Here is a 21711-nt window from a genome sequence, read left to right on the forward strand (position 1 = left end):
ATTTTCCCTGTCCAGTCTATCATCGATGGGCATGGGTTGGTTCCAGGTCTTTGCTATTGTAAGAGTCTGCATTCTTAACCATTATGTGACACCTCCAGGGTACATTATATTCTTTTGTATGAATGTGCAAAAATATGTCCTCATGCCCCTATTTCTTTTCATTTAACTTGTTTCAATTTTTTTCTATCATAAATAGCACAGCAATGAATGTTTTTGCAATAACAGCTGATGATAATAGTTAACATTTGTTGAATTGCTAACTATGTGATGGGCCCTGATTCAGGTTCTTTATGCATCTTAACTAATTTAATCTTTGTGGCAATCCTACTATTATTAATTTATTTATTATTTTGAGACAGAGTATTGCTCTGTCGTCCAGGCTGCAGTGCAGTGGTGTGATTTCGGCTCATTGCAACCTCCACCTCCTGAGTTCAAATGATTTTCTGCTTCAGCCTCCCCCAAGTAGCTAAGATTACAGATGCCACCACACCCGACTGATTTTTGTATTAGTAGAGATGGGGTTTCATCATGTTAGCCAGGCTGGTCTTGAACTGCTGACCTCAGGTGATCCACCTGCTTTAGCCTCCCAAAGTGCTGGATTACAGGCATGAGCCACCGCCCCTGGCCAATCCTTCTATTTTACTATTTAACTAATTTAATCTTTGTAACAATCCTACTATTATTACCACTTAACAGAAGAGGAAAAGGAGGCACAGGATAGTTGGCTACATACTTTGTTACAGATGGCACAATTAGAAAGTCGAAAAGCGGCAGGGCTGGCATTGAAATCCAGAACTGGTACTCTTATGACAGTGTCTGGACAATATCTGAGGTCACACCTCTGATAGTGCCTCAGGAAAGATTTTTAAAGTGAAATTACTACAGCATAAGATATAAACATCTTAAAGTTTCTCGATACACCTAACAAAAGTGCTTTTCAATAACACTGGCTAATCATACTCATTTGCATTTCTATGAGCACTGTGCAATTGATCAGGGACTCTGAAAGTTAGATAAGCCATTGATAAATGGAGATGCCCCTTTAAGTCCTTAGGCAGTAAAACCTGACCAGCAGAGCCTCCAAGAACCTACATTACTTGAGGAGAGCTTGGATTTAAGAGATTAGGGTTAGCCCGGTGCTGTGGCTCACGCCTGTAATCCCAGCACTTTGGGAGGCCGGGGCAGGCGAATCACCTGAGGTTAGGAGTTTGAGACCAACCTGACCAACATGGTGAAACCCTGTCTCTACTAAAAGTACAAAAACTGGCCAGGCGTGGTAGTGCACGCCTATAATTCCACCTACTCAGGAGGCTGAAGCAGGAGAATTGCTTGAACCCGGGCGATAGAGGTTGCAGTGAGCTGAAAACACTGCTGCACTCCAGCCTGGGTGACTACAGTGTCTGTCGCAAAGAAAAAGAAAAGGGATCAAATTCTGTTTTATCCATTTTAAAAAATAAGTTTTATTTAAGATGAACTCTCTAGTATGCTGAAGACAGTATCAGGTATCTGCAAAATTGCTATTTGTAATTCAGTATCTTGGAACAAAAGAAACAAGAAAACTTGGAACCAGAACTGTTTAACCTAAGGAAAACTTTTGTCTAAAGCAGCCCTCAGCATTCCACATCATTTTCATCATTATGAGTAATACAACAGCAACTAAGGTTTATATTGCACTTTTAACTGAACACATGCCTCACTCATATTTCTTAGACCAAGCCAGTGTTTCTTGTACTTTCCTGAAGCTAAGAAATACCAAGAGGTGTTGTTAGCTAGATCATCATAAATAATCAGGCCTCCCCTAGGGAAGTTCTGATTTAGGATGTCTGGGTTGTAGCCTTAAATCTGTGTTTTGACAAGCTTACTAGGTGATTTTTATTTTCTGGGAATTTTAGAAACTACTGGAAAACAGAATAAAATAGCTGTATTAAGTTCTTTTTTCAATGTTAAGCTATTAACATTAGAATGCTTACTTTTAATTGCAATGAGGTGTTAAAGAAAAAATCTACAATGATCAGTTATTGCAACAGAAGTAACAATTATATACTAGCCTCACTTAGCATTCTTCACCCACACTGGATACCTAAAAGTACATCTCTGAAATCTCTTAAATGTCTATTATACAGGCAGATGCAACTTACAAATCACCACTAACTCGAACATACACTTCCAGTGCCCCACTAGAACCCCTAATTGGCATCTTTTTCCTAAGTCAGAATACTTGGCATATGCCTGGCTGAAGTGCTGCTTTCTCTTGTTTAGACTCCGAAGCTGATGTAGACTGGGAAATGATTACTGAGATCCAGACGTAGCTCCTCCTCCACGTAGGCCCACCCACCAAGAACCCCTGCAGTGGGAACACTTGGGGTTCAAGGATCATGAGTCTGGGGCATGCCCCCTGTATCCCTGTTCGGAGCTGAACATGCATTTCCCCATGGAAATGTTGATGTTGATGTGGTGCCATTTTGCTAGAGTCCAGGTACATTTTTTGTTTTTTTGTGGGCTGATCTGGGCACTTGCTGCCATTCATGTGCTGTGAAAAAATTTCATATGCTATGAAAAAAATAGGCCGGGTGTGGTGGCTCACACCTGTCTCCCAGTACTTTGGGAGGCCGAGATGGGCGGATCACGAGGTCAGGAGATCGAGACCATCCTGGCCAACACGGTGACACCCCATCTCTACTAAAAATACAAAAAATTAGCCGAGCATGGTGGCAGGTGCCTGTAATCCCAGCTACTCAGGAGGCTGAGGCAGGAGAATCTCTTGAACCCAGGAGGTGGAGGTTGCAGTGAGCCAAGATCGTCCTACTGCACTCCAACCTGGCAGCAGGGCAAGACTCCATCTCAAAAAAGGGGTAAAATACATCAAGCTCAAAACTACATTAGAGAGGGGAGTGTCTGGGGTATTGGAAATGTCCCATTTCTTGTTCTGGATGGTATTTTCACCCTGTCATAGTCCCTTTGTGATATTTCATTGAGCTGTTGCCTTAAGACTTATGCACTTCTCTGTTTGTAAATTATATTTATTAAATTTTCAATGTATGGGGGTTTGCAAGAAAAAAAGTTTCTTAATAAAACCCCTCTGCATGGAATATAGAATTTTGGAAATTAAAAACAGACATTGAAATCTATGATTAATATAAAGAATAAGAAAATAACTCAGTTATCATATTTTTTTCACACATTGGATAAAAGATTTTAAAAGAAACCCTTCGATGGTTCCTTTTGTTTGTTTTTTCATCTGTAATTTGAGAATTAAACAGACATTAGGTCACAATAGTCCCAAGAAATACAGTTCAAAAAACACTTTTTTTGCCTGTTTTTATTTTTTTTTATTGTTGTTTTATGCAAGTAAAGTTTTTAGCTGGAAACTTCAAAAGCCTGACACATATTAAAAATAAGCAGATTTATAATGAGTGGGATTTTTGGCAAGCAATTGAGAAAAATCACCAAGACTCCAAAGAGAGTTGTTCTCTTTCTGTCTTGGCTTGTTCATGTGCTCTTTCTGAATATTTGAAGCAGTGTATCGTTCTGTAATGCGGCCCCTATTGAGTAAGCATCTCTAGAGACTAAGGAACATCTTTCTATGCTAATGGATTAGGCCAAGAAGATCAATGTATCATCATTTCAAGAAAATATTACAAGAAAGTATCCTCTTACTCTAATGGAAGCCAGTGGCCATTTCCTTGTCCATTTCCCAGCTATTTTTAAATATTATTTTAGTACTTATTTTCCTGGACTGACTCTATGTTCAGTCTAAAGTTAATTGTTTGTCCCAGTTCACTTTCTTAGTCCCTGGACTCCAGTTGCAGCTTTCAGGAGATTCCATTCCTCTCCTGCAGAAGGTTTAAAGGGCTGCAGAATAAGAGGGCAGCTTGCACATTTTTTTGACAAGACAAAAGGAGGCATGTTTCTCAATTCTTCCTTTGGTTTCTACCCCGGGAAGTTCTCAAGATGTGTGCTACTACAACAAAATGAGGCTGAGTACTTTATAGACAATAGAAATTTACTTTTCCGTTCTGGAGGCTGGAAAGTTCAAGATCAAGGCATGAGGAGGTTTGGTGTCTGCTGAGGGCTGCTCTCTGATTCCAATGTGGTGCTGTGAGCGTCTTTACATTGCAAAGGGGGTGGAAGGACAAAAGGGCTTGCTAGTTCCCTCAAGAAGTCCTTTCATAGAGGCATTAATCCATTCATGAAAGGGAAGCCCTCATGATCTAAACACTTCCTAAAGGCCCCACTTCTTAATACGATCACATTGGTCATTAAGTTTTCGAATATGAAGCTGGGGGCACATATTCAGGCCATAGCAAGGAGATTCTGTGAGTTGATTGAGTTACTGATGCTCCTTTGTTTAGATGAACTTTCTTTTATTTCTCCCCAACATCTTACCATGAGCACAGTCAATACAACTGAAAAATTAAGGTTTGCTTTTTCCTTTCAAAGTGACTCTTTTTTTTTTTTCCTGCTCATATTTCTGTTAAATGACATAATTTTACTTTTCAATTTGTAAAATGTTTTGGAGTTTCTGCTAATTGAATGATGGGACTGTAGACATAAAAAGACACAAACTCCTCAAGAAGTATACAAGGTAATAAGGAGCTGCAGTGCATGTAGCAGATAACCCAAGTACCTGGGAGGCTGGAAGTGCTGTCACTGTGACACAATGTGTATGGGATTCGGAGGAAGAGGTCGTTCTCATCCACGGGTACCGGTTGAACTTCATCAGGTAGCAAGATTTGGATGGGGGAAGATGAAGAAAAGGCCACACCAGCCTCAGCAGGAACAGACACTTCAAAGACAAGAAAGTGCCGGTCAGTTGAAACTGAGGGAGTCCGTGCAAGAATACTGTGAAGCTTAATTTTACAGCGTAGGAGGAGATTAAGTTCTAAAACCAGCACTTAATAAAGAGAGTCATGGTGGCTCAGCGAGCTTGACAGTCTGAACATACTGCCTCTCAGTAATTCCCATACCACCAAGGTCTCCTTCCAGTATTGCAACAAATCATGGTTTCTTTGATTGATCACCAGATGAAGCAGTCGGCTGTGTTTGGCAGCCATGTTGGAGAGCAGGGAGAGACAGAGAATAAGAATGTATTTTTAAAAAGTAAGATCACACTTACCATGGCAGGACGCTCACACAGTCATAGCCACAGGAGAACCAAGATTGAGAAAATTGCAGATTTTTTCCAAGTTCTCTGAAGAAAAATGTACAAAGATCATGAATAGGCAATTTAAAGGAAATAGTAATGGTTAATGATCACGTGTAAAATGTGCAACATCACCAATGATTCCATAAATCGAAATTTCAGAAACAAGTTATTATTTTCTCCCTATGAAATTCAGAAATATTTAAAAATAACACTCTGGTGAATATGTGTATCTTAATTTTATGCATTGCTAATGGGAATGTAAATCGGTACAACTTTTGTAGAAAGGAGTGGTGCACAGGAAAAAATAGAGACTATAAATGGCAATGTAATTTATTCACTTATTCAATTGCAAATATCTATTAAGTATATTGCATATCTGGCAATGGATTTATCTGTAGGCAGAGGATCTGTAAATGTTTTCTATTTTATGTCTTGCTCTGTCACCCAGGCTGGAGAGCAGTCGTGCGATCACAGCTCACTGCAGCCTTTTGCTCCTGGGCTCAAGCGATCTACCCACCTCAACCTCACAAGTAGCAGGGACTACAGGCATGCACCACCACACTCAGCTAATTATTTATTTTTTTTGTAGAAAAGGGGTCTCACTATGTTGCCCAGGCTGGTCTCCAGTTCCTGAGCTCGAACAATCCTCCCACCTTGGTCTCCCATAGTGCTGGGATTCAGGTGTGAGCCACTGTGCCCAGCCCATTTTATTCTTTATACTTTTATGGGATTTTAAAATTTTCTAGAATATTTCATTGCTTTTTACCAAAAACACACATTTTAATAAATGCTTTCCATCTTTTACAGCCCAAGTCAAGTCTACAAGACTACCCTTTCTATAAAGTCTTTCCTGGACGTTAGGAAGTACTCTCTCATTTTTCTGTGACCCTTCCAAATGAATCTTATTGTACATGGTCTTGAATTGTAGCCACTTGTATATATGACTTTCTTCCCAATTAGTAAAGGAGTTACTGAAGAATAAGGATTGTGGTGTAGAAATCCTAAATTTTCTTTCTTTCTTTCTTTAAATAAAGACAGGGTTTCACCATATTGGTCAGGCCGGTCTTGAACTCCCAACCTCAGGTGATCTGTCCGCCTTGGCCTCCAAAGTGCTTGGATTACAGGCGTGAGCCACCATGCCTGGCCAGAAATCCTAAATTTTCAGGCAAGAGCCTAGCTCTCCTTCCCTACCTTCTCCCTGAAGCCTTTTCTACTATTCAAAAAAGAAAAAAAAGGTGACTTCTTCTTCCCTGAATTCTCAAAACAGTTTTTTATGCCTCTATTATGGAGAGTAAGACACCCTGCTTTGCTTTGGATTACAGGTGCTTGTCTTTGTCTTCCTTATCCCCTCATTCTGCTTTGGATTATAGTTAATTGTGTTTATCTTAACCATAACGCTCATTAGTCATCCAACTCCTTACTACAGGACATGAATCTCATGTCTCTCTGTGCCCAGGATAGTGTTTTACATAAGGTGTGTGCTTGGTAAACATTGGTTTATCTTACAACAGAATGAACGCAACTCTTTCCAGCTACCTTAAACAGGTGCTTTTCAGTTAGTCCAGATTGCAGAGTTTCACAGTGTCATGCAAGAAGCAGACCCCGCTGTTGAGGAGTGGCAGTCATAAAGCCCGATCCACCAGAAAAATCAACCAGGAAATGAATTCACTTTAGACTTCTGATGCCCCCAATAACACTATTTAGTGTCTCTATAGGTCCTGAGAACTTTATCTGTGAAGCCCTACTTTCTTTCATCATCTTATAAACTCCTAAAAATTATTTCCAAAAAGAATTCCACCCTTTCGTTCCTAAATTGAACACCACAGATTTGCCCTGAAACCCAGTTTCAGGCCCTCGTCTTTCACATGTGGCCATTTAGAGAAAAGTTTAAAATCAAGGACTGCATAAATATTATTTCAGAATTAAGAATTGGGCCGAGCATGGTGGCTCATGCCTGTAATCCCAATACTTTGGGAGGCAAATGTGGTGGATCACTTGAGCTCAGGAGTTTAAGACCAACCTGGTAAACAAAGTAAGACCTTGTCTCTATAAAAAATACAATAAGTAACCAGGTGTGGTGGCATATGCCTATGGTCCCAGCTACTTGAGAGGCTGAGGTGGGAGGATGGCTTGAGCTTGGAAGGCAGTAGTGAGCCAAGATTGAGCCACTGCATCCTAGCTTCGGTGACAGAGCCAGACCCCCCCAAAATTAAATAAAATAAGTAAAATAAAATAAAATGAAGGAAACAGAACATAAGATTTGTTTCCATTTAATACACACTTATTGTATTCCAGGATTTTGCAAAGCCTTGTCCTGGGCACTAAGGAGGATCCAAAGATTAAACAGGATGTTGATCTAATCCATAGGATCCCCTGTGGCTATGGCAGTGTAACAGAGGAAAGGGCAAACAGTGTGAAAGGATTTGAGGGAGGGGAAGGTTGTTACCCATGACTGCAGGGTTCTGGGCCAGAACTGGGTAGAAGCAGGAAATAAATAGGAAGGCCGCTGGTAACTCTGCTTGTAATTACAAGCAGAGTTGTGTTATTGGTTATTGTGTTATTGTGTTATTGGTGACTGTTGATGCTTTGAGTCTGCCCAGTAATATAAGACGTAGGTAGGATTCAGATGGAATGAGAAAAGCTTTAGGATAAAATAAAAATCAAAGTTCTGAGGCAATATTGGGTAGAAGATATGATGAGAGACAGGCTATTATAGGAAAGGGTGGCATTTAACAGAACACAGAGCATCTGTTAGTGTTCTTAGCTTTTGACAACAGACATCAGTTAGTCTGAAAGTAAAAGGAATTTATTAAAGACTATTAGGGCACCATCCAGAAAGTGAAAGGACAGCCCGTAGAATAAGAACAAATATTTTCAAAGCATATATGTGATAAGGAACGCACTTCCAGAATATGAGAATTCAACAATAAAAGACAAGTTTAAAAGGACAGTTTAAAACGGGCAAATAGTGTTGGCTGTACAACAGTGTGAATGTACTGTTCACAGTATATATACCTTTCGGTGTAACAAAATAGTAAATTTTATGTTATATGTGTTTTAATCCCAATTTTAAAAATAAATTTTTAAAAATTTCAGTAGGCATTTCTACTCAAGTGGTCAATTAGCACATGAAAAGATGCTTAACATTATTTGTCATTAGAGAAATGCAAAGCAAAACCACAATGAAATACTACTTCATACCCACCAAGAAATTGAAACCCTCATACATTGCTTGTGGTAGTGTAAAATGGTGTAACTGCTTTGGAAAACAGTGGGGCAGTTCCTCAAAATATTAAACATAGAATTACTGTATGACCCAGCAATTTCACTCCTAGGTAAATAACCCAAGAGAAAGGAAAATATATGCCCACTCAAAAACTTGTATACAAATGTTCGTAGCAGCATTATTTATACTAGCCACAAGTGGAAACAATCCAAATGTCTATCAAATGTTGAACAGATAAGCAAAATGTGGTGTATTTACATAATGTAACATTATTTTGCAATAAAAAGTCATGAAGTACCGCCACATGCTACATGGATACCTGAGTAAACTGAAAAATTTTGCTGAGTGAAAAGAAGCCAGACACAAAAGCCCACACATATTTATTATATGATTTTATTTATATGAAGTGTCTGAGCATGGTGGTGCGCCTATAATCCCAACTACTGGAGAGGCTGGGGTGGCTGAGGCGTGAAGACAGCTAGAGCCGGAGAAGTCAAGGCTGCAGTGATGAGCCATGTTCCTGACACTGCACTCCAGTCTGGGCAACAGAGCAAGACCCTGTCTCAAAACAAACAAACAAACAAATGCAGTCTCTTCTGGGAAAGATTTCCTGCTTCTGTGTTCCTATAACCCTCTGGGCATACATTTCTATCATTTTATAGTGTTCTAAAATTGTAAGTCGCCCCTCCCACCTTCCCACCTTCCCCCCGCGCCCCGCCCCGTGAAAACGATAAGGCCCTTGAAAGTAGACTCATGTTTTTCCAGCTTTCTATTCTCAGCCTTGTGACTGATGAAGGAAGGGAGGAAGAAAGAGTAGGAGGAAGGAAGGAGGGAGGAAGAGAGGGAGGACGAAAGGAAAGGAGGGAGGGAGGGAGGGAGGGAGAAGGAAGGGTCCTTACTCCAACTTATTTTAGGGAGTAAAAAAGACCTATAGTGGCAGTCACGGTTCATCATTTTCGGGACTGATTGCATCATACTTGACTCATTTGTTAGAATTTACTTGAAGGAAAAAAGATTTCTTTTCTTCGCTCACATTCAGAAGCTGTGCTTGCTTATAGTGAACTGTCCCATGTTGGAGGCTGACATTTCAGCTCTCTCAGCCCCATCAAGCTGAACTCACTTCCCCTGAAGGGACAGTGTTTGCATTTGTGTTGACAAGACTGGGGAGGAGGATGCGTTTTCGGGAGACCTGAAAACCGAGCCAACCCCCTTTTTCTGCCCCCTGTGCTGCGATTGGCCCATGCTGGAGGCTGGCTGCGAGAGCCTTTAGTCATCGCACAGGGAAATCTTTCTGGAACCGGGCTCCAACTTGCGTGTTTGTTTTCATGCTGTTTGTGCGGGGATTAGCTGTCGGGCCCGGCCTGAGCATGCTGCGAGCGCCGGGCGACATCTAATCCAGGATTTGCCTCTGCCTCGCGGTTGATGGAAAACAGATGTCTCACTGCTCTGGGCCTGAGCGCAGCATGGAAATGACCCACCCGAGAGCCACTGGGAGCCGAGGACACCCGGGGAAGGCCCTTCAGAGTCCAGTCAGGAGGCCGGCTTTCCTCCTCGGGTCTGTTTTCACGACTTGAGCCGCTCGCTCAGAAAACGGCCTTGGATAAAGCAGTTTCACCTTCAGATCGCTGCAGAAGCGCGGCCGCGGGAGAGGCCGGAGGAGGCGGAGAGGAGCGGGCGCCAAGTCCCGGGTCGCCCGCCTGCCGCCTCATGTCGTGAGCGAGCGCACCTGGGCCCTGGCAGGGGGCGCAGCGAGGCCCAGGCCCGAGGGGCGAGGCCCAGGCCCCTACGGAGCGCGCGCCGTTCCCGCGAAGCGAGTCGCCGTCTCGCAGTAAGTCGTGGCTCGGGCTGTGCCCGGGGAACCCTCTCGCCCGGGCAAGGTCCGGCGGCCAGAGCCTGCGGGAAGCCTGACCAGAGTCCGTTTCCGGACCGCGCTGCGCGGCTGGCGGCCGGCCCGGAGCGGGTGCGGTGGGGACGCGCGGCGCGGGCTGCAGAGCTCGGACGCTGCGCGGCTCCCAGGCCCTGACCGCGGGGCAACCCCGGGAGGCGCGGACCCCGCCGTCCTCACTCACCCGCGTCACGCAGGACAGCTTTCAAAGTCATTTTGCACTGAGAAAAAAAGACACTCTGCGATCTGAAAGCAGGACTGTAGTCATTTTGAAAAGATCGGCTCCCTCTTTTTCTTTAAGAACGTTTGGTCATTGTCCCAAAACTTTCCTTTAGCCTCCTCTCTCATCCTCTGCCCCAGCTCGTACTACAGTTCGTGCTTATTAGAGCAGGGAGATGGTGACTTTTGAGGGTTTGCAGGGCTCTTTCTGCTTGGTGTATTATTGCCCGGTGCTGGAAGCTGCATGCCGCCTACAAAGTAGATAAAAGGCTCGGGGTGTGGAGGGCGGTTCGTCTCACTAAATGCCTGTCAGATCCAAAGCATTCTCCAAAGCACTCTGTGAACCCCAAATTCGTTCCCACCTGTAACACAACCCCGTGGAGCAACTGATGCCTTCCGCTAGGCCCCTTCGCTTTCCCGGGAAATCACCGGCTTTAATTGATGGAACAGAGACAGCTTAGATTCAAAGGCTTTTTAAATAGTTAATTTTAGAGCGCTTAGAATTCCAGCCATCCAAAGATTAGGCTAGCCCGTAGGGTGTGAGGGGTGGCTGTTCTTGTGGCAGTATGCACATCGATGCCTTTTTTCATTATTTTCTTCTGAAAATGCAGAGTACATTTTACATCAATATTTTTAGAATGTAGTTAAGGGTCGTTGCCTGACAACTTGTATTAAGGATTCCTTTCCCAGGGATGGGAGAAGTATTGTGCTGCGTTCACTGCTTCTCGGCTCCACGTGACTTTTCCTCTCAAATTTCCACTTGATTTCATCCTTGGCAGGACTGGTACCTGCCCTTCAGCTCCAAGAAACAAAAGAGCAGGGGGTGAGTCAGAAGACTTTGACTGCCTCACACCCTTAACTAGAGATAGTATTTGATTAAATTCTTTATGATACACATTGCATTTCCTTCTTTCCAACTTAGGTTCATATAACAATGAAGGATCAATTAAAACGAACTCCACCCCCCTTCTCCCTTAGGGTGAATATGGATTTCGTTGAGTTGTGCAGGGCTATCTACTCTAATGAAATGTCTTCTCAGTGAGGTAATCTGGCCTGTTCTGGGCTAGATACAGAACACCACGTCTCATTTGCCCTAATTAACACATTCTTTTCCCAGCAGCCTCCCTTTTCTTTCTACCCTTTTGTATATAATCCCATTTAGTTACCCACCATGACGCTACTTTGGACCATGGAATCTAGCAAGCCATCACTGACAAGGTTTGTTTAGATGACTGTCCCTTATCAGTATTCCCTGAGAATATTTTTCCAATTCCTGCCTTTATTTTCCTGGAAAATTCTATGTCCATTAAATCCTCCACGAGAAATTCCATTGTATCTGTCAGAAATAAGCACGACACCCACATCTTGAATATTTTTCTTTCATCATCATTTTAATCCTGACAGGCATGGCTTCCTGATTTCTACTTTAAATTTAAATAAAATGGAAGGAAGTCGTTATAAGACTCTAAATATAAATAGGTTAGAGAGTCTCAATGAGAATTAACATCTTATCCTCCGACCTTTTCTTTGGTCTGTCCTTGGGTTGAATTCTGTCCTTTCAATTTCTGTCCACTGACTACTCTCTAAAAAGAGGTTGGATAGTTACTTTGTGTGACAGGAATGATCTGTTTCTCTCACCTTTCTGAGCAGCAGTGATTCACTACTTCTCCAAGCACTGATTGGTGAGAATTTGGCCTATTCAATGATAACCCAACTGGGTAATATAGCAAGGCCCTAGGAACCTTTGAAAATGACATCTTAGCCGGGCGCGGTGGCTCACGCCTGTAATCCCAGCACTTTGGGAGGCCGAGGCGGGTGGATCACAAGGTCAAGAGATCGAGACCATCCTGGTCAACATGGTGAAACCCCGTCTCTACTAAAAATACAAAAAGTCAGCTGGGCATGGTGGCACGTGCCTGTAATCCCAGCTACTCAGGAGGCTGAGGCAGGAGAATTGCCTGAACCCAGGAGGCGGAGGTTGCGGTGAGCCGAGATTGCGCCATTGCACTCCAGCCTGGGTAACAAGAGCGAAACTCTGTCTCAAAAAAAAAAAAAAAAAAGAAAGAAAATGACATCTTGAAGCGCTGAAATCCTGGTGCAAGAACATTATCAAAACTTTCTTTTTCTTTCACCACTCCATGAAAAGTGACACTGCTTGGTTTATACCAAATATATCTTGGATTATAAATTCCCAAAGACGGCTTAAGCTTGATTTGTACAGGTGCTGAAAGTTTATGCTGGCAGGTCAGCACCTGGCAAATGCTTTTGATGCTGCTACTAAATGAAGACAGGAACAATGACTGTTTTCCTTTTGGGGTTCTTGAGAAGAGACTGCCTGCTTAGAATGTCTGTTTGAGAGTCTATTCTGTGAATGTTATCTTAAAAGGCTTGAGGCAAAGGCTGGCATAATATTGTTAAAAACTCGCTTTGAATGAAGAGACCCCCCCAAACAGACTTTGTGTGAGCAACATGGCTGTTTATTCACCTGGGTGCAGGTGGGCTAAGGCCGAAAAGGGCATTAGCAAAGTGCACTTTTGCTTAGGAGTTGGTTTTATAGGTTTGGGGTGGGCAGTGAAAAGTTACAGAGTAACATCAGTTACAGTGGTGGGAGTAGGGGCAAGGAGTATACATTACCATAAGTTCAGTTACAATGGCGGGTGAGATAAGAGTATTATCATAATAACAGTTAAGATGGCAGGGTGGGGTGAGGGGCTTGTCCAGGGAAACTTCGCTGGGCGATTAGGGACCATGGCTAATGCAGGCGGAGAGTGGGAGACCATCAGCCGAGGCAAGCAGGACTTCAGACTTTCAGGCTCCAGGCTTGCATCTGGAGACCTGACAAATACCTTTGTCACCAGCCTTATTTCTTATACTCTTTTTAGAACTTCAGACCCACCTGTTAGTTGGCATGTCTGAAAAAGTCCTTGCAAGTTATCTATGAGTTTAATTTATTATTTTCTCTGGAAGAAAACGACAGGTCTTTTGAAATGGATAGTATTTGCATTTAAAGAAGTGACAAGTGCAACCTTTGAGTTAAATAGACAGAGAGGAAATTAAGAGTAAAAAATTTCATGACCTTGAGCCACTGTTACTAGACACTCAACTTTTATGGCTGGTTTGAAGGTTTAGTGGAAATTCAACCTCAGAAACTGAGCTTTTGTTGGCAAATATTTTGTATTACTAATATGGTTCTTTCCTATGTAACACCATATTATTTTTGCATATCCTGCCTTTGCTTGTTTTTTTGTTTTTTTAATTTTTTTTAAAGACTCTGTCACCCAAACTTCAGTGCAGTGGCACAATCATAGTTCACTGTATCCTCCAACACCTGGGCTCAAGCTATCCTCCCACCTCAGCCTCCCAAGTAGCTGGGACTACATTCATGTGCCACCACACCTGACTAATTTTTAAATTTTTTGTAGAGATGGTGGCTTACTGTTGCCCAAGCTGGCCTTGAACTCCTGACCACAAGCAATCCTCCTGCTTTGGCCTCCCAAAGTGCTGGAATTATGGCATGAGCCACCTTGCCTGGCCTATGTCCTGCCTTTGAATCTCATCTTAATCTTTGAACAGAAATATCCTCTCCCTAGAATTTTCACTATTTTCCTTTTTCACAGTATACTGTATATGTAGATGAAATTTGTCGATGCAGAAGGACTGGCCTAAGAGATTATAATGTGTTCTTGAGTCTAACAAAAATACCATAAATGTCAGCATCTTTGTTAACTTAAGACTCTTTCGTAGTGCTCAAATAGAAGCTGTGGATACACCTTTGCTTCTGCCTTAACTGCAGTAAAACAAACTAACCTAAGCCATGCTGACTTCTAGAACCAGAGCAATTTGTAGAAATATGCTACAGGCAGTTGGAGTTCTGAGAGATGATTAGCCTTTTAAATCGACATCTCAGTGTAAGTGTTTTTCAGGTTTCAGAATGTCTGCTGTTTGAGGGATGCCTTTTTAAATTTAATGTAGTCATTGGTCCAACCCAAAATATTAAGAGAGGCAGTCTTGCTGACCTACGTATCTCCCATTAGCACGACTACCGTTTTAGGACTCTCATTGCTGACCTTCGGGGAAGATGACTTTGAGGACCAGGAAGCAAACACAATGGAAAGCCTTTCAGATTAAGACTCCTGAAAAGGTAGATCTGATGTAAAACCAAAAATGTGAAAGATTAGAACGAGTTTCCTTTTAGAATGTTCTACCCAGTCAGATAGAAGAAAGGAAAGAGAATTTTCTTTTCTTTTTTTTTTTTTTTTTTGAGACGGAGTTTCGCTCTTGTTACCCAGGCTGGAGTGCAATGGCACGATCTCGGCTCACCGCAACCTCCGCCTCCTGGGTTCAGGCAATTCTCCTGCCTCAGCCTCCTGAGTAGCTGGGATTACAGGCACGCGCCACCATGCCCAGCTAATTTTTTGTAGTTTTAGTAGAGACGGGGTTTCACCGTGTTGACCAGGATGGTCTCGATCTCTTGACCTCGTGATCCACCCGCCTCGGCCTCCCAAAGTGCTGGGATTACAGGCGTGAGCCACCGCGCCCGGCCCAGGAAAGAGAATTTTCAAGCCCATACCCCAGTCTGTTAGCCAACAAGGATTAATTGAGCAAATAATGTTGTACTGGACCAAGCATAGAAAGTCAACACCAAGACAAAAGTATGCCAAATTGCAGGGTCTTTATTGCTGGCAGCCACGGAGGACTCGCGTCTCTCCAACCTGTGGCCCCGAAATGAGGGTGTCAAGACATTTTATACCCCTAAAACCACCTTGGGAGTGAGGGTGAGGGGCGGAGGTGGAGGTGAAGGGCTTCAGACATTCCGAGGGCTAGTAATTCTGTAAATCACCTCCTGGGCGGAGATGAGGGTGAGGGGCTCCAGACATTCCAAGGGCCAGGGGACGTTTGACATTCTGATTGTTACTTAAGTGGTTCACAAAAGTCAAGATAAGCATTTGTTTACACGTTGTCTGGGTAGAGTAGAAATTACAGTCCTTAATTACTTATTACAAGTCGCAGGGGCCAAGATGGCGTGGGTTTGGACTGCTTCCCTGTCACATTTGAGTTACAGAGAGCAGTTTCAACAGAAAGCTGAGGTATGGCTGAAGTATGCAGTTTTATGGGGCTTTTACCGTGTCACAATACTGTGTTCTGAGCCCCCTGCTTATGATCTGGAAAGTACAATAGCCTAAAAGGCAAAGAACAAGGCTTGAAGGAATTTTCAAGCCTTGGTGGTACCTTTAGGCATTAGTGAGCATCCTTTTCCCTCCTGTTCACTGAACCTCTCCGGTCTTTCCTCAGCGAGGAAATCAGGTCTGGCTGCGGTAGAACCCTCTGCAGTGGTTCAGCTACAAACACTTTCTGAGAGAATCAAGGTGGCCCCAGCCTAATATTTGTTTCCTTTGACATTGAAAGGTGTGTCAGTAAAAGGCTCTTTCAATAGGACCTGGGTGAAGTGGCATTTGCTGTTTAACCCCAAGACTCTTGTTCAGTTCTGTTCCTAAAATGTCGCCTCCCTAGCTGCCAGACAATTCAACAATGGCCCTGGGTAGCGCCGCAATAACCCATCATAGAAACACTGCCTGAGGGTAAATAGTAGATAGGCTTGAGCTTTGCCTTAATTAAGAGGATGAGATCGGGTCTCTTTAGTTGCCAAAATAGCCTCTCAGTCTAAACAAAGATAGAACTGTCTCTTTTGCTGACTACATGCAATTTATTTAAATTAGCGTTGCACAAGCAACAATGGCGTGGAAGAGATATTTAGCAAACCACCAAATCAAATGAGTTTTCTAGGTCTTTGGTTAGGGATAAAAAGGGCATTAGCCACATTGAATGGGATTTGCATCTCGTTAGCTTGCCTGTATGTCCTCGGCTATTCGACACAATGGAAGGTGCACGTCTCTCTTTTCAGCTGGGTAGTCTGCTTTAGTTATGATTCTGCTGGGAATTAAAATTGTGAACTAGAAGCATTGGTGGGGGAAGGGGAAGGGCCGGAACTTGCAAGGATACTCAAAAGAAGGGAAGGCTGGGGTTAGGTCTGACCATACCCTTCCCGGCTTTTTGTAGTTCAAGGTTATAATAGTTTGCCTTAGAAGCAGCAAAAGATATCTCAGTGTGTAGTACTCTCCTTGGTATTGGCTGTGAATGATGTCCTTGCAGATTTGGGGCAGCTGGCTCTCCTTATTGTTCAGCGTATGTCCAGGGTTTCCTACAACACACTGGATTGTGCTTATGGAAGGCAAAATAATTACCATTTTATTCCAAGAAAGAGTTTATAAAAGTGAACCTCTCATGCAAGGTAAGCATTTTGGATATCCCCTTATTTAGCATGACCAATGAGAGTCACCCACAGAAAGTGGATAAAAGGGTACCCACATGGAATGAAGGCCACAGGAACAGCTACTCTCTATCCATAAACACCCTTGTCAACTGTGTGGTTGCTCCATTTGACACCCTCTCCTTCCTCTCCTTCCAACTATGGATCATCCTTGTCACCCCATTTCCTTCACCACCCAAATCCTAGCCATATACTTAGGACTTCCTGAGACCTCTAGAATAGAAACACCTGTGGGTCCTCTGCCACTTTACCCCAAATGTTGGTCTAATGGCTAAGACAAGCAGTCCTGAGTAGCTTTAAAAGTAACCCCAGGGAGAAAAGCTAAATGTGGCTCACTAAAAGATGACACTCAATCGATACAGTTTCGTAGAGGGTGTTCTGGATGTTTGGGTCTGGGTTGCTGCAGAAAACAAATGGCAATAACTATAACTGAGTATCTTTAGCTTTTCGATCTTAGCCAGTAACGAAGCCAGCCATCAAAACGCAATTCAACAGTTACAGAATGTGGTGTCCAGATTCCTGCCACCATTTAAACAGAACTCTTTCTTACAAAGCTGTTTTCCACTTTATAAAAACAATGCTTTGTTCATCTGTTTGGTACACACTCTGTACAGTAAATGAACCTTCAATGATAAATGCTGTCTTTTGCCCCAGGTCATACGGCAGTCACAGTCGTGTACAATCAAGTGACCATTTATTTAGAGGAAGGATGACAGAGGCTAACTGCAGTCTTTTTGCTGTTTTTCCCTATTTTCTGCCTTCAGGTAGCAATTAGCCTTTGAGTATCCTTCATCCTTTTCCCCCACAAATGATGTCTCAATCTAGTAACCTCACATATAAAGTAACTGATAGCTGAAGGCTAAAATCCCCTCAGAGACCACAAACCACCCACTAAAACAACATGAAAAGACCTAGGAGCCTGGAGAGGGAACAGGTGGGAGTGGGGCTATGTGGGGCCCTGTGCAAAGTGCTACTTTTCTTTGTGACATTTACTGTAGAGTCTCTGCTTAAGCTACAGACCCTGGAGAATAACGTATATTTTTTTCATTTTTAACACAATTTCATTAAAGGACAAAGAAATTCGATTTCTCAGGGATTTCCTCTGTATTTTACTTGTAGTCCATGCATATTGTTTCACTTAAAGACTGAGTTTTTTTTGTTTCGTTTTGTTTTGTTGAGACAGAGTCTCGCTCCGTCGCCCAGGCTGGAGTGCAGTGTACAATCTCGGCGCACTGCAACCTCCACCTCCCGGGTTCAAGCCATTCTCCTGCCTCAGCCTCCCAAGTAGCTGGGACTACAGGTGCATGCCACCACGCCTGGATAGTTGTTATATTTTTTAGTAGAGATGGGGTTTTGCCATGTTGCCCAGGCTGTGGGCAAACTCCTGGCCTCAGGTGATCCGCCTGCCTTGGCCTCCCAAAGTGCTGAGATTATAGGCGTGAGCCATTGCACTTGGCCAGATTCTGAATTTTTAAAGAGTATCTGTTAGAAATCAAATTCATTTTTCTTTCTAAAAAGACTTTAAACATCAAGAAAGGGAAATAGTTATTAAGCATTTGCTTGGAATAGTTAAAGCAGTTTCTGTTATAGAAGGAAGACAGATTTGTGGGGGTATGAAATTCTGAATCCCATCTGCATGGAAGCTGGTTTTCATTTGCAGTACAAAATATTCTTGGTATCTTTGGGGCTTATTGCACACAGTATACTCCATGCTAAAACTAAATCTCGATAGAACTAAATAGATTTCTTTTCTTAGATATTTTTTCCTAAGCCATTTCCTCTCCTTCAGGTTCCTAGGATACATGCATTCACCAAGTACTGCTGGGTCTTTCTATTACTGCAAGGAGTTTAGTCTTCAGTTTTCCTTATTCAACCAATTCATTCAGCTACTATCTGTTGTTGGGGGCTGAGGGGGACAGGAGGTCACAGGCTGACCCGAGAGAAGAATGCGAGGCACACACAACTCCTGCCTGTGTTCTAGATTTACCTTTCAGTCTCTAGAGGCGTAGGTCCTGGCTTTCTGAATGTTACACATGATGACTGCTACAGTAGTTACAGTCTCAATATGTTTGCTGTCCACACTATTTTTTTGTAAGAGACAAGGTCTGGCTCTGCTACCCAGGCTGGAGTACAGTGACACGATCATGGCTCACTGCAGCCTTTGCCTCCGGGGCCCAAGCTATCCTCCCATCTCAGCCTCCTGAGTAGCTGCGATTGCAGGTGCACGCCACCATGCCTGGCTACTTTTTGTATTTTTTTGTAGAGACAGGATTTTGACATGTTGCCCAGGCTGATCTCACCTCTGGGCTCAAGAGATCTGCCTGCCTCGGCCTCCCCAGAGTGCTGGGATTACAGGCGTGAGCCACTGCACCCAGCCCATGTTCAACCTTAAAACCAGTAGAATTCGGTTACGAAAACAAAAAACACACCAAACAGATGCTTGGCTTAGACATATTATATTACCTTGTGGATTTATTGTACTAGCGCTGGAAATATGGAGACTGTCAGTTTCTTCTGAGAACCTGGGATACTGCATGCCTTAAGGCAGATTGAGGTGACAGTATACTATCTGTCTTTTATTTATGAAGATAACCTTATTGACCCACCAGGAGATGCTTTGTAGTTTTCTCCATCCATTCTATCAATTTTTATTAGTCATGAAATTTATTGGCCCCTGTGGCATAAATCTAGAAGAACCAGCTCACTTGGTTCAAGCCTATAATTTCATCAGCATAGCATGTAACTAGCTAAGCTCACGTGGCACTAAGATCATAATAATGATTTAACCTTTCATTTGGCAAGTCTTTACTGCTTAAAAATCACTTTCACATAAATAATTCCATCTTATCTTTACAATGTCTCTGAGAGGTAATATCTTAGAAGTGAGGAAACTAAGTTTCCAAGAAGTCGCGTGACTTTTCCAGTAAAGGGTGAGTCAGGACTCACAACTAGGTTGTCTTTCTCACTAAAACACTAGCTCAGGTATACTCGACTGGATGACATACAATAAATGGATACCAGAATTGTGGGAAGCGCTGGAGGAAAGGATGTTATATTAAGAAAACAAATCTAGGAAGATGTCTGGAAAAGTGGTTTCCAGTAGAAACTGGTTACTTTAAATTTAACTCTAGACCCAAGAATATCACATAAGAAACCATTAGGAAACCATGTGAACAAGACAATCAAGTGTCATCTCATATGGTACAGATAATAAGTCCAATGATGGTTCAGAAAAGAGAACACAGTAAGGTAAAAAATCAAGGACAGTATAATTGAGGAAGAGGGACTAAAGTTAGAACGTAAAGAATGTGCAAGATTTAGATGGAAGGGGGAAGTGGGAAGGGCACAGTGGGTATTGGGAACATCCCAAGCAAAGGCGGAGAGTCGTTTTCCAGACAGGGATTAGGAGGCAGACACATCTGATGGAAGGAGAGATGGAGAAGGTCTAGGGGAGGAAGTCAAGGGCATTGAGGTGGAATCAAAGAAGATCTAAAGTGCCTGTTGGAGAAACACAGACTTGATGCTTAGGTGCTGCAAACGTGAGGGAGAATCTGTTCCATGCCTGTGTTCTAGCTTCTGGCTGTCCCACGCATCCCTTGGCTTGTAGATAGTGTTCTGTGTCTTCACATCATCTTCTTTCCATGCCTGTCTCTGTGTCCAAATTTCCCCATTTTGTAAGGACATCAGTCATACTGGATTATGGCCCACGCTAATGACTTCATTTTAACTTGATTACCTCCCTAAAGGCCTACACTATACAGGTTGAGCAACCCAAATACCAAAATCTGAAATGCTCCAAGTCCAGAACATTTTGAGAACTGACATGATACTCAAAGGAAATATTCACTGGAGGATTTCAGATTTCAGTCTTTTGGATTTGGGATGCTCAACCAGTCAGTATCTGCACATACTCCAAAACATGAAAAAAAAAAATCCCAAATCCAAAAGCACTTCTGGTCCCAAGCATTTTGGATAAAAGCTGCTCAATCTGTATTTCCAAATACAGTCATCACACTCTGAGGTACTGGGAGACATCATCATATCTTTTTGGAGGGAGGGGGACACAATTCACCTTTTAACAGATATTTTTAAAGAGTCATGAGTGGCAGAGTGAGGGGGAAAGAGGTGTTTCCATGAAAGTGGACTGACTCCAGCATGCAGAATACGCTGGAGAAAAGGGAGGGAATGAGAGGCTGTGGGTAGGGATTGTAGAAAAGTAGGTAAAATCAAGACACATTTCAAAGGAAGAGTTGAAAAGATTTAAGTAGTAGCAATGGTGATGGGTTGTAAGTCTAGAACGTAACAGTTTACAAAGCACTCCCACAACTCCTGACTCCTTTGATCTTGGTACCTGGCCTAGGGGCTGAGTGTCTGGTGTTGTCAGGGTTTCTGGCTCCAGGAGAAGCTCCAGTGATCAGGTCATCCACTCCAGTGAGAGTGGCTGGCAAAGGGGAAGGAGGAGACTCAGAGCTGCAGGTGCTGAATTGGAGGTGGTGACAGAGCTGGGTGGAGATGTCCCTGGGCCACTGGAAACCTAAGCCAACTTTCCTCTCTAGACATGGATTTGGAAGTCAAATGCATTCCAGCAATGGTCTAATCACGAGAGTGGGTGCGGTCTCTGAGTAAGTGAATGTAGGAGAACAGCAGTGACTTGATGTTTTGGCAAATTCCCAGAGTCAGAGGATTGCTAAGAATGAGGATAAGAAGCATTTAAAGTAGAGGAGAAATGGTAAGTTCTCTACCTCCAAAGCTGAAGAAAAAGAGTTTCCAGTAGAAGGCGGGAGGAGAAGAGAGCTGACTGGGAGAAGCTAAAACGAGGACATGGGGAAAAGAAAGTGCCAAAGAAAGGACGGAAGGAAGTAGGATGGTAACTTCAGGGCGCAGGATTTAGAAAATGGTATGGGGGG

At 43.0% G+C, this 21711-nt stretch overlaps 1 protein-coding gene across 6 annotated transcripts in view; it reads left to right on the forward strand.

Moving 5' to 3' along the window:
- TRIM2 (tripartite motif containing 2) overlaps nucleotides 1-21711 on the forward strand; it is a 141323-nt gene that overhangs the window by 10746 nt on the left and 108866 nt on the right. For 2 of the 6 annotated variants that reach the window (XM_017498777.2, XM_017498778.2), the window contains exon 1: nucleotides 9424-10200. The exons of 3 other annotated variants lie outside the window; for them this stretch is intronic. The gene's annotated coding sequence lies outside the window, so the exon portion shown is untranslated. Of the gene's footprint in view, nucleotides 1-9416; nucleotides 10201-21711 lie in introns of those variants that run through there. One more of the 6 variants, XM_037727962.1, reaches the window with a different exon arrangement.

Source organism: Cebus imitator, unplaced genomic scaffold (genome assembly GCF_001604975.1).
Source record: "Cebus imitator isolate Cc_AM_T3 unplaced genomic scaffold, Cebus_imitator-1.0 Scaffold251, whole genome shotgun sequence".
Lineage (NCBI taxonomy): Eukaryota > Metazoa > Chordata > Mammalia > Primates > Cebidae > Cebus > Cebus imitator.